Source organism: Schistocerca serialis, chromosome 5 (assembly GCF_023864345.2).
Source record: "Schistocerca serialis cubense isolate TAMUIC-IGC-003099 chromosome 5, iqSchSeri2.2, whole genome shotgun sequence".
NCBI lineage: Eukaryota > Metazoa > Arthropoda > Insecta > Orthoptera > Acrididae > Schistocerca > Schistocerca serialis.
The window spans coordinates 207,887,394-207,900,161 of record NC_064642.1 but is presented as its reverse complement, the minus strand read 5'-3'; the positions used below and the strand labels follow the sequence as shown (position 1 = coordinate 207,900,161).

The following is a 12,768-nucleotide window of genomic DNA, read 5'->3' as shown; positions in this document are numbered from 1 at the left end:
CTGTGGCACCGACTCAAGGTATCCATGGACCCAAATTGTCAACAAGGTACTGTGCAAGCTGGTGGTGGATCCATAATGCTGTCGGCTGTGTTTATGTGGAATGGACTGTGTTCTCTGGTCCAAGTGAACCGGTAAGTGACTGGAAATGATAAAGTTACTTGGAGACCATTTGCAGCCATTCATGAACTTAATGTCCCCAAACATAATGCAACTTTTATCGATGACAATGCACAATATAATCGGGCCACAATTGTTCGCGAATGGTTTGAAGAACATTCTGGATACTCGGGAGGATGTTTTGGCCACCCAGATCGCCCGACATGAATCCCATCAAACATTTACCGGATATAATCGACTTGTCATTTCGTGTACCAGATCCTGCACCGGCACACTTCGCAATTGTGGACGGCTGTACAGGCAGCATGACTCAATGTTTCTGCACGGAACTCCCAAACACTTGTCGAGTCCATGGTATGTCGAGGTACTGCACTACGCAAGGTAAAAGTAGGTCCGCCACAATAATAGGAGGTATCCTCTGACTTTGGCACCTCTGTGTACTGTTTGTTATTTGTGGCTGCCGGAACACTTGGGCCGGCAGCAGCACTGTACTCCTGTCCTCAGATGTCTCGCAGATCTATTCTGCATTGCACAATGGACGAGGTTCCGACCTCCAAGTTCTCTGACGGGACATAAATACCTCAGTCGCCAGCTCTTGGTTTCTGCGTCCTTCCCTTCCCATAGATGCTCGTGATAGTAGCACACGACCAGCCTACCAGGTTACTTTTTCCCAAATGCTCACTCCCAGGAGTTGATCCGTAACAGTCTGCCCTTTCATAACATGTAAGCTTTCACGGCCGGCGTCTTCATTAATTAAAACTTCCGGGCTGAATTGCGTGGTCCATATATAAAAAAAGCTGCTTCTCCTTCTTGACGTTTCGTTGCCTACTGCGGGCAACATCTTCTGAGGTGAGTCGGTGACTCACCTCAGAAGATGTTGCCCGCAGTAGGCAACGAAACGTCAGGAAGGAGAAGCAGTTTTTTTTTATATATGGACCACGACAATTCAGCCCGGAAGTTTTAATTAATGTAGTCTGCCCTTTTTCACGCTTATTTCAGTGGTGTTCCCCATTTGTTGCTCATATTGCCGATAGAATGGTGTTCTAATTGTCTCTCCTTCGCTTATACAGGGTGTCCCTGAAGGAACAGTCAATATTCTGGGATATGACAAGAAGCATTATTCGAAGAAAAAAGTCTAGTAAACATGGACTCTGAAATGCATACTTTAAGACTTGTGAGCACACGTTCAGTGGCAGAGATGTGTTTAACAGTAGTAAAGACTGAACAAATACTCTTAGCTCTTAAGGTATGCTTCCTAGAACACATATTTACTTGACTTTTTTGCGTCAAATGTCTTTCCCGTCACATGCCTGAATATTAATCATTACTGTACTTACCGAGTCACGTTCCTGGAATGCTATCGAAAGACTTTCAGTCTCGTAACGGAGAGCTGTCATAATAAAACGAATAATTCGTATGGCATAACTGGTTGATATAATGTTTCGGCTCATCAGTGTAAACTGGGTGTTATTCATATGAGTTGTAAGGCGCATTTGCTCTGGTGTTTCGGCTGATACACTACCGAAAGAAAAATCAGTACGCCTGGAAAGAATACGTCGATTCTGATCCGGTGACGGAGTGTGTCACCTCGGGGATAATAATAGTTGAAGTACTGATAATGGTTTCAACGTCGTCCGCCAACAGATAGCGTAGTGGCATGGCTAACAGAGCGCCATCTGTGTTTACCCATTAATAGGGAAAGCTGAAGCCAGAATACTCAATGCGGTGAAGATGTATGGAGACGCACTCGTGCTACTATAATCAACAGAGCAAGATTGAAAGGGGTCAAATTGTAGCCTTCCGAATGGCGGAATAGTCCTTTCGGAGAACTGCCACACAAGTTGGACGTGCTGCTTCAGATGTGCCACAATGCTAGCATCAGTGGTCACGTGAACATTCTCACATCCGTAGACGAGATTATGGACGTCCGCGCAACACAGACGCCCGCCAGGATCGTCGTATTGCTAGGGCAAATACGTGCCAACACGAACTGTTGCGAACCGGTTATTAGCACTGGAACTACGGCATGCTCATCTCAAATACGTCGTCTTCTAGCCACCACAGCATCGACGTGCACGGCTCGACTTGTGCCGTCAAACCATCACTTGACGACGGTATGGTGCGTTGTGGTCTTCAGCGATGAAAGCATATTCTGCCTGCACTCAAGTGAAGGTCCCTTGCACGTGCGAAGTAGATCAGGTGAGCGGTCTCGCAGAGTGCATTCATCAAAGATACACTGACCCCATCCCACACCTTATGGACTGGGGTGCGACAAACTACAGCTCTCTTTCAGCTTTGGTGTTTCTGGGGGGAATCCTAACAAGCGCTCGGTACGTGCAGAATGTTGTTTTGCCGTTCTTGCAACAGAAAGATGAGGTGTTATTCCAACACGATAATGTTCGCCAACATGCTACCCTTGAAACTCAATGTGCTCTGCAAGACGTGCAGCAACTTCCATGGCCAGAATGATCTCCGGACTTTTCTCCAATGTGGAATACGATGGGATGAGAAGTGATCCGTGCGATTCGTCGCCAACTACTATTACAGAACTACGTGAACACATAGAGCAGGCGTGGCTTAACGTATTCCAGGGCAGTACTCGCCATCTGTACGACAGGCTGGATGCCAGGGGCAGTGTCTGCATTGCCACCCGTGCAGGGAAAACCATTTATTAATGTGGATGTTACAAATGGTTCAAATGGCTCTAAGCACTATGGGACTTAACATCGGCCAGTCATCAGTCCCCTAGACTTAGAACTACTTAAACCTAACTAAGGACATCACACACATCCTTGCCCGAGGCAGGATTCGAACCTGCGACCGTAGCAGCAGCGCGGTTCCGGACTGAAACGCCTAGGACCGCTCGGTCACAGCTGCCGGCGTGGACGTTTCAGCGAGGGTACATCATAACCGCTTGTGCTATTGATCTGTAAATGTAATCATTTCATGTACTCCATAAGCTCTGGTACAACAATAAATCTTGAGTGAACAGGAAACCTCTCAAAGGCCGTACTAATTTTTTTCCCCGGCACAGTACTTGCAATTTCGTTTTTACAACATGCAGCTTGATGCAGTCCAAATAGTGCTCCTCATCTCTCATACGATGCCCAGCGTCGACGGAAGCGTCGGCGTGTTGCCCATTAAAAAACAAAATTATTTTTAAAACAGTTTTTTACGTGGCCGCTCGACAGAGCGGTCCTAAATTAATCTAGTACGTTATTCGTTTTATCGCTATGTACCAACAGGAACGGTAAAACACGAAGAATAATTACTAAGCCAGCAGCGCTTCTGCATGTCGGTAGCCGTCAGCGAGGGCCAGACTGGTGCTGTCACTGTTGAATTACTGGTTATTCTTCATGTCTTAACGTCCTTATTAGTACTCATAAATAAAACGAATTCCGCACTAGATTAATTTTGTACCGCTCTATCGAAACGGCACGTAAAATTGCGATTTAAAGATCATTTATTTGTAACGGGCAACAAACTCATGCTTTACATCGACATTGGACGTCGGATGACAGATCTGACGAGTAGTATCTGTTTGGGTTGAGTACAGCTACGCGTGGTAAAGAGAAAATTACTAATGTCTACGTTAGAGAAAAGGCGCCTGACGGCTCTTAGGAGAGACACCCGGAATAGATGTTGCCTTATTCTGCCTTTCACTTTTGTTTGGGTTACTGAACGCACATTTTCAGTGCCACTGGAATTGGCCTCCGTGCTGCCTGTGACGTATACGTCCAGCAAGGAGAGTTCGAAACACAGCAGACGCTCCTTGCCTGTCACATCATATGTGGGCACGATGTAGGATTCAGCAGAGTTTACGCAGAGGACCTTCCCACCACTTGTCCTCAAAAAGAGTCGGCCGACCCACCGCCCCTCACGCACAAACGAACAATGCGTGCGCAGTCTTACCCCTGCGAGGTCAACTACTCCCCCCCCCCCCTTCCCTCACAATCCAATTAGCGTGCTATCATTAGGCGGGCACGGCCGTTGTTGGTCGCGACTGCTCGGCATGCCCCTCCCATACGCACTCCTACGCACGCACGCTGGGGTGCGCCGGCGGCCAAACAAAAGAGGCGGCCAATTAATTTGTCCCGGTATCAAACAAAGCCCTACCCAGGGAGGGGCACACACAACGCAGGCGATCCCCCCGCGCCAAGACCTGCCGCGCAGGGCCGCATTTGCTCACTTGGCAATCCGATCGCAGCGCGAGCTCCGAAATAACCACAAATGAGCTTACGGAGCGCCCTGTGTGTTGAACACCATTAGCGCTTCGCACCCGCAAAGTACTCTTTATGGCGTGATTTCGCCGGGAGCACTGCGAGAGCGCGCAGATTTGCATTAATGTAAGCACAGTTGTACTCTCCACCTACTAAAGCGGGTTCCTCCCACTGCGAGGTCGCTCGTAACGTCAACTCGAACGACTGCGGCCAAGACCTTTGTACAATTGGAATGGGTATTCCCGTTACTCGTAAAATCCGTTCGCACTTCCCAACATCGTAGAGGTGAGTTTCCCAACCTTTGTGACACATGCAACATCGTTTGTGCTCTACTTTAGTTCGAGCAGAAAACGCTGCAAGCGACAAATCAATTTTAAAACTGACAGCTTCCCGCGTCAACATTAAGAACGTACAGCATGCAAATATTTTGGAACAAAGTTGTTTCCTCTCAGTGAGACGCAATATTTGCATGGCTGGCCATTTACATTTTGCACCAAGAAGGCGATGTGAGACAAATGGCCGGCCGGGGTGGCCGAGCGGTTCTAGGCGCTACAGTCTGGAACCGCGCGACCGCTACGGTCGCAGGTTGGAATCCTGCCTCTGGCATGGATGTGTGCGATGTCCTTAGGTTAGTTAGGTTTAAGTTCTAGGGGACTGATGACCTCAGATGTTAAGTGCCATAGTGCTCAGACACATTTCAACCATTTTTTTGAGACAAATGCCAGACTGTCATGAAGTGACCTTCATGTTTGGTTAGGCAAATGGTTCGCATTTTAAGGCAACCGCGCAGGTTAGGTAGAAATGAAATGGTCACTTTGAAGATAATTGCGATCCAAAATTTGACCATATTTAAAAAACCACAGCAGTCTGTGAACGTAAGTGTTTTTATTTAATGACCAGTTTCAATCGTTATTATGATCTTCAGTTTGGTCCGTGTCCTTGAAGTCCAGAAATGAAGCAAATAAAATGTATTTCCGCGATTTGCATCATCACGTGATCCAAAAACATGATAAAAGTAAACACTCATCACCCGCAATGTAAAGGCGTCGTTAGCACACTGTGCTCTCAATCTTTCATACTGGATCAATGTAGCCTGGATAATTTTCGAACCGTGAGTTGGGCTGCCTCGAGACATTCCAACGCTGCGTTTAAAAATGTTCCTCCTACAGAATATGACCATTCACCTTCCGGTGTTTTTTTCTTCTGCAGTCCAGTCCACACGGCTGCACTGTTAGAAAACGATTAATGTTTACGTTTATCTAGTGGAAAAGCTGTAGCAAATTCATTAGTATCACACATACCTACAGGTTGTATCCAAGGTTATCTACTATCAGGTTAACCGAGCTATTAAAGGACAGACAGCTTTTGAATGAAAACTTCGATATATTACTCTTTTTATACAAAACCGCTCCTAATCTGAAGTTACTGTGCCGTCACTCACATGCAATCACAGTTTTATTCAGCCAACTTGCGGTAATTAACCGAACCAGTACATGGAACGTTTACAAACGGGATGTTCTGTATTTAAGAAGCTCACTCAAATATTCCATACCTTGATCGTTTCGAACGTTCAGTTCTCAAGTCCCACTTGCACAGTACGCCACGCAGATTTTAATTAACTGAAAGTCATTGCTGACAAATAAAATTCGGAATTTGGCGCGTTCGTCTTTCTCACTCGTTCGTGTTTACTTCGCGGCACTTCACGATTAAGGTGAATACATAATACCGCAAAATTATTACATCTGTTCAGAGTTCCTAACGCACTCGTGGCTACCGTCAAGGTACCTGAGCTCCGAACTTAATCTAGAGCCCACAAACCGATTTTTCTAACCCCCAAATACGCGCGAAAGTACTAAAATGGTTCAAATGGCTCTGAGCACTTTGGGACTTGACATCTGAGGTCATTAGTCCCTTAGAACTTAGAACTACTTAAACCTAACTAACCTAAGGACATCACACGCATCCATGCCCGAGGCAGGATTCGAACCTGCGACCCTAGCGGTCGCGCGGTTTCAGACTGAAGCGCCTAGAACCGCTTGGCCACAGGGCCGGCGCGCGAACGCACTGTCTCCTGATTGGCTGAGGTACATTATAGTCAGTCCGATATCAGTATTAAACCGCAAAATCCCGCATATTTTACGTTTTACCAATCGCAACATAATAGTTTTATGAGCGATTTATTAAATGAACAAATTTAGAAAACCTACATATACCCAAATAACTCCTGATTTAAGTACGTGAATTATCATAATATGTCTCTAGTTTTCTCAGTCCCACAAAGCGGCTGGCTGCACTTTACAAATTTCCCACGATAGTATGATTCACTTGCCCCGTACAGCCACATTTTCACATTAACGTATAGGTCTACTCAGTTAACAGGCATAACAATATTCATTTATTATCGTTCTCTGCATTCAAACCTTCATGCACACTAATAGCTAAAGACATTACATCAGCAACAATTAACAGAAGTCTCAATATTCAAAGAAGATAGTTTTCTTCCCAAAATAAACTGTTTTGATGATTTCATAGTAAGATACTGACACCTTTCAGCCACAGCCGTCACTAGTAGTAACTGCCGCTGGATCAGAGTGCACGCCTTTAGCGAGATTTGCTGCAGATGTTTGAACGACTTGAATCCTCTAGACTTTTTATCGCTCTGGGGCCGTATCAAAAGTGAAGTGCAGAGCATTTCCGTTGACGCTGCACAGTCTTCTCAAGAATACTGTCATATCCCTGAATACTGGCCATTCCCTCTGGCACAACCTGTATGTGCATATGGCGGAAAGGGCGATTCTCCTAGAGGAACAATATTTCATTACGAATGCAATAGCAATTTGCGAATACGATTGTACAACGGCTATACGATTTGACTGTAACGTATGAAAATTTGTGCCGGACAGGGATTCGAACCCGAATTTCCTGCTTTAAATGAGCGGTCACCTTAACTACTTTGACTACCTGTGCACGACCCACGGGCAGACCCATTTAAGTTCTGTATGTACTAGTGCCTACGTCCCATAGTGCTCGCATACAAGTCGCAAATCACATGATTCCCACAAATCGTATGAGGGACAGTGTTTTGCTCGTCAAATTGCCTTGCTTTGGCATCATTGCACAGACACTGTAAGATGTACACACTGTAACTTAGGAGTAGATATCCTCGGAGCAATGAAGCAACCCAAGTCATTTAATAAAATGAAGTCTTCTGGACCAGACTGTATACCAATTAGGTTCTCTTCAGAGTAAGCTTCTGTAATAGTTCCCTACTTAACAATCATATACTGGGTTGTCTCACAATTTCGTCCGCTTGTCGTTACAGTGCAATCACAAAGAACGCCTGGGAAAACATCTCCCCCCCAGCACAGCTACGGTGGTACCGGCCTGTCTGCTGAGGCACTTCATACACAAGGTAGTGAACAATATAACTAAGTAAGGAGGTTCGGTTTTGTAAGAAAATTATTTATTTCCTGCACTATACACCATTATTGCCAACAATATATTGTCATTTCTCTGGGAGATCATAAATGCCATTCTTTCAAAATGAAGGTTTTTCAGGTTGATGAACTCTTTGATGTTCAGTCTGCAATCTTCCAAGTAGGTGAGCCATTTGCTTTTCAGGAAATTATGCAGGGAACATAACAAATTAAAGTTGGAAGGGGCAATGTCTGGCGAATACGGCGGTTGTGTAATACACGCACTTAAGAGAACGCAGCTTTTGCCGGGTCACTATAGAGGTATGCGGTCTAGCATTGTTGCGATGGAAGACGAGATTATGTTCCCAACCGTGTCGTTTCTCATCAATAGATGCCTTGAGATGATCCGAATGCGTTCTCGGAAGTGATAGTCTCATTGGGATGAAATTCGTAATCTCTGCAATCCTGTAAGATGCACAGCAGAACCTTCCTCGGATACCTCCCTGGTTTAGGAAACGACAGTGGTGGCTGCCCTGTGTTGCACCACAATTTACCCTTCCGAGTGTTGTTGCACACGATCCATTTCTTATCTCCACTTACCAGCCGTTCCAAGAAAGAAGTATTCTGACTGCGCCTCAGTAAGGAGTCACTGATGAACACACGCTGAATCAAAATCGATTCGTTCACTTCATGAGGAACCCATACGTCGCGAATATTTACGTAACCCTTCTTCAATTTACTAGCTACAGTAGCCGAGCGATACTGAGTTCCAGTGCCAACCCCCGTCTTGTCATTCGTAGATTGTTAACTGTGATGTCATTAAGACGTTCCACGCCCGTAACCGTTGGCCGTGCAGGTCGAGTTTGGTCTGTTAGGGCGAAATTCCCAGCTCGAATTCGACATAACCCGCTTTTGGAAGATTGAGCCGTTACTGCGTCGTCCCCGCATATTGTACAAATCTTCTGGCGGCATTGTGAGGTGGTTTTCCCCGTGCGATACTGAACCAGCTTAAGATATCGCAAATGTTTCTTCTTGCTTTTCTTAGCTTTTAAACGCTTTCCCATGAAATGGCAGGCACAAACACACTGTGACATATTCAATGGTGTGTTAGGTTGTCGACCTCTACGTCATAGGAACGGTTAGGCAAGTGTTTTACCCTCGGGGGTACGGCGGGTACAGGGTTTGCAGGCGTTATGTATGGAACGCGCGAGCAAAACAAACTAACTTTAAAGAGACAACCCAATACAACCGCTCGTCCGACGAGAGGTTCGCACCCACAGATTAGAAAGTTGCACACGTTACACCAATATTCAAGAAAGGCAGTAGGATTAATCCACTAAACTTCGGGCCCATATCATTTAGATCAATATACGGGAGGATTTTGGAACGTATATTGTGGTCGAACATTGTGAATCGACTCGAAGAGAACGGTCTGTTGACACATAGTCAACACGGATTTAGAAAACGTCGTTCTTATGAAATATAACTAGCTCTTTAGTCATTCGAAGTGTTGAGTGCTCTTTACAATGGATTTCACATTGATTTGGTATTTTTAGGTTTCCAGAAGATTTTTGACGCCTTACCTCTCAAGGGTTTCAAATTACGAGTTTATGAAATATCGTCTCAGTAGTGCGAATGAATTCTTGATTTGCTGTTAGTGAGGTCACAGTTCGTAGTAATTGAAGGTAAGTCATCTAGCAAAACAAAGTGATTTCTGGCGTTCGCCCAGATAGTTTAATAGGCTGTCCCCGTTTCTAATCTATTCCATCGATTTAGGAGACAATTTGTGATGATGATGTCGTTGATCGTCTAGTAAAGTCATCAGAGGAAGAAAATCAATTGCAAAACCATTTAGATAAGACATCTATATGGTGATAGAATTGGCAGTTGACACTAAGCAATGAAAATTACGATGTCAGTCACATGAGTGCTAAAAGGAATCCATTAAACTTTGATTATACGACAAAGCAATCAAATCTAATGGCCGTGAATTTAACTATATACCTAGGAATTACAATAATTAACAATTTAAATTGGAAATAACACACAGAAAATGTTGTGGGGAAGGCGAACCGAAGACTGCATTTTATTGGCAGAAAGAAGATGGACCAGAAATGCTAAAGAGACTGCCCACTACACTTGTCCTTTCTCTTTTGGATTACAGCTGCACGGTGTGGGATCCCTACCGCATAGGATTAACAGAGTACATCGAAGAAGTTCAAAGAGGACCAGCAAGTGTTGTAGTATCGAGAAACAGGGGAGCGTGTCACGGATATCCTACAGGATTTGGGGTGGAAATCATTAAAACAAAGGCGGTTTTCGTTGCGGCGGGATCTTCTCACGAAATTTCAGTCACCAATTTTCTCCTCCGAATGCGAAACTATTTTGTTGAGGCCGACCTACATACGGAGAAACAATCATCATATTAAAATAAGGGGAATCAGATTTCTCACGGAAAGACATTGTTTTTTGTTTTTTCTGCGTGCTGTTCGAGTGTGGAACTACAGAGAAGTAGTATGAAAATGGTTCGATGAACCTTCTGCCAGGCATAAGTGTGATACGCAGAGTAGGCATATAGATGGAAACGTAGATATCAACTGTGAAACAACCGACTGCACGTACTGTTTCGTAAATTTCAAGTAGAAACCTCACGAACAACATGGGAGATTAGGGTGGGTACGAACGCCTGATGGCAGTCTTCTTTCTGCATCCCATAAAACTCAGCATCAGCGTACTTCCTCCTTTCCCTAGGTAGAGAGCGAACAGGATACAAGAACTGGAAATGGCGTGCATTACTCTCCGGCGTGCACTGCAGTATGCCTCGCGCGGCGACTAGATGAAGACGAAACCCCGCTGTCGGTATATTGGGAAACGGCGAAGTCAGACTTGGTGCCAGTGGGAAGGAGAACATATATAAGGGCGCAGTGCGATCTCCCCGGCGCCTCCTGCAGTGAATACGACTGCGCCCGTGCTGGGAGGAGATACGGAGGAAGGACCGCAACGTATTCACTCAGATTGCGATCGGCAGGAAATAACTCGCAGCTCCGCTTCCCCTCCCCCCCTATCCCCCCCCCCCTCCCAGCCTGCTCACAAATCACTGCCCCCACGACTACCGAGGAAGCAGCCCTGTGCTATTACCGAAACTTCCGGCCGCCTAACGGGCTTTTTAAAACTCGGCGTGTGTTAATATTTCGCCCGCCAGAGTGTGCCGACCAGATGGACCGTGCTGTGGGGGAAATCATCCGGAAATGGATTCTCTTATAATTTGGCGGCGCAGGAGATGAAACGAGCATCAACAGACGAAACGCAGTGGAATTACGAGTAGTAAAAGTGCTCCGGTTTCATTCAACGCACAAAAAATTTCCAACACACGAGCAAGTGTATTTTAATGGCTGAGGCATGGAAAAACAGCAGCGCACAAGGTAACTGGAAACAGACGCGTAACATATTTCCAAGCGAATTTGCATGATTGTTGTAAGGGACTTCACTTAATTTTCCTATGTATATTTCCGTCAATTACACTTACAATTGTATACTGGGGATATATACATTTCGCTGTCTTAATTACGATACTCATGTTACACTGCCTACTTGGGGATTAGTGAATCACATCTCTATTTGTCCGTAGAATAGTTATTCTGTTTCATTAAAATCTGCGTTATAACGCTACCTGGATCGTCCTAGTTATGAATTGTTCGCTAAGTAAAACCAGAATGCCACGGTTCACTGGCAAAAAATCATGTTTCCTAAGCCATGTCTTAATGTGCGGTATCTCCCCAAATGGCTCTGAGCACTATGGGACTTAACTTCTGAGGTTATCAGTCCCCTATAACTTAGAACTACTTAAACCTAACTAATCTAAGGGCATCACACACATCCATGCCCGAGGCAGGATTCGAACCTGCGACCGTAGCGGTCGCGCGGTTCCCGACTTGTAGCGGCTAGAACCGCTCGGCCACCCCGGCCGGCGGTATTTCCCCACTCGCAAGTTACAGACAATCACAGACAAATGTTTCACCTTACTGCTGTCATGACTGCACTCTAAAGCTGCTACCACTGGAAAGACCTTCGAGTAAGCACGTGCTTGTTCCGTGCCAAACCTGCGCTGTTTGCACTACGTGAAGTAATTACCAGATACAATAACCATGAAATTTATTTATTTAGTTTCCTGTCAAAGTTGCATACATATTCCTTAATGGTGACTTATTTCGAACTAGTCCTTACACTTTCGAAACATTACCTGCGTTAAGATTGTACAGTAATTCCAGTGTAAAATATAGAAGTTTAGTACTGCTATTGTTGTACACATTCCAACTGTTTGCCCTTGGCACAACTGAATTCTATACAAAAGGTCAACTTAGCAAAATGCTTTCCTAAATTAATCTAATGTATGGGAGTCAATTGTACGAACGACAGACTGTTAGAACGCGTACTGTAAGAGCAGAACAAAACTTATAGAACGTATAGGGTGTTTCAGCCAAAGTATTTGCCGAAACGTTACACTTTCTGCAGGCCGATGAACACTGTTTATGGTGCTATTTTCCAAATAGTTACAGTAAAGAGGTACAATTTTATAAATGGAACAATATTTGTTTCTATCATGCACTGGAATCATTGAAACCAGACGTGTACAAATCAATTTAAATTGCTTCTCTATCAAGTTTAGTTTGGGAGCTACAACCATTCGAAGTTTCAGGGGCGGATACCACATGCTGTACATAATACGATACTGTTGGGTGATGGACATTCTTGTGGAGGAATGTTGATTTGAATGTGGTATTCAAATGTGTGTCCACGTTCCTGTATGCACACCGCAATACCCCTTTTCAAGGATCTGTGGACGAGATGTAACGTCGGCAGTGTCACGGAACGACATTGTAAAGTATACGGACACTTCTGACACCAATTGTAAATGTATATAGGGTTTGCGAAGGGGGGGGGGGGGGGAGGCGGTTGATACATATGTCTCGTGCAGGAGGTCGAGCGGTCAGGATTAGAGAGTGTGCACCCAGGGC

The 12,768-nt window shown here is 45.1% G+C and overlaps 1 long non-coding RNA gene across 1 annotated transcript in view; it reads right to left on the bottom strand.

The window, feature by feature from the left end:
- Positions 1–12,768, bottom strand: part of LOC126481166 (uncharacterized) — a 325,817-nt gene that overhangs the window by 270,378 nt on the left and 42,671 nt on the right. The window lies entirely within an intron of this gene.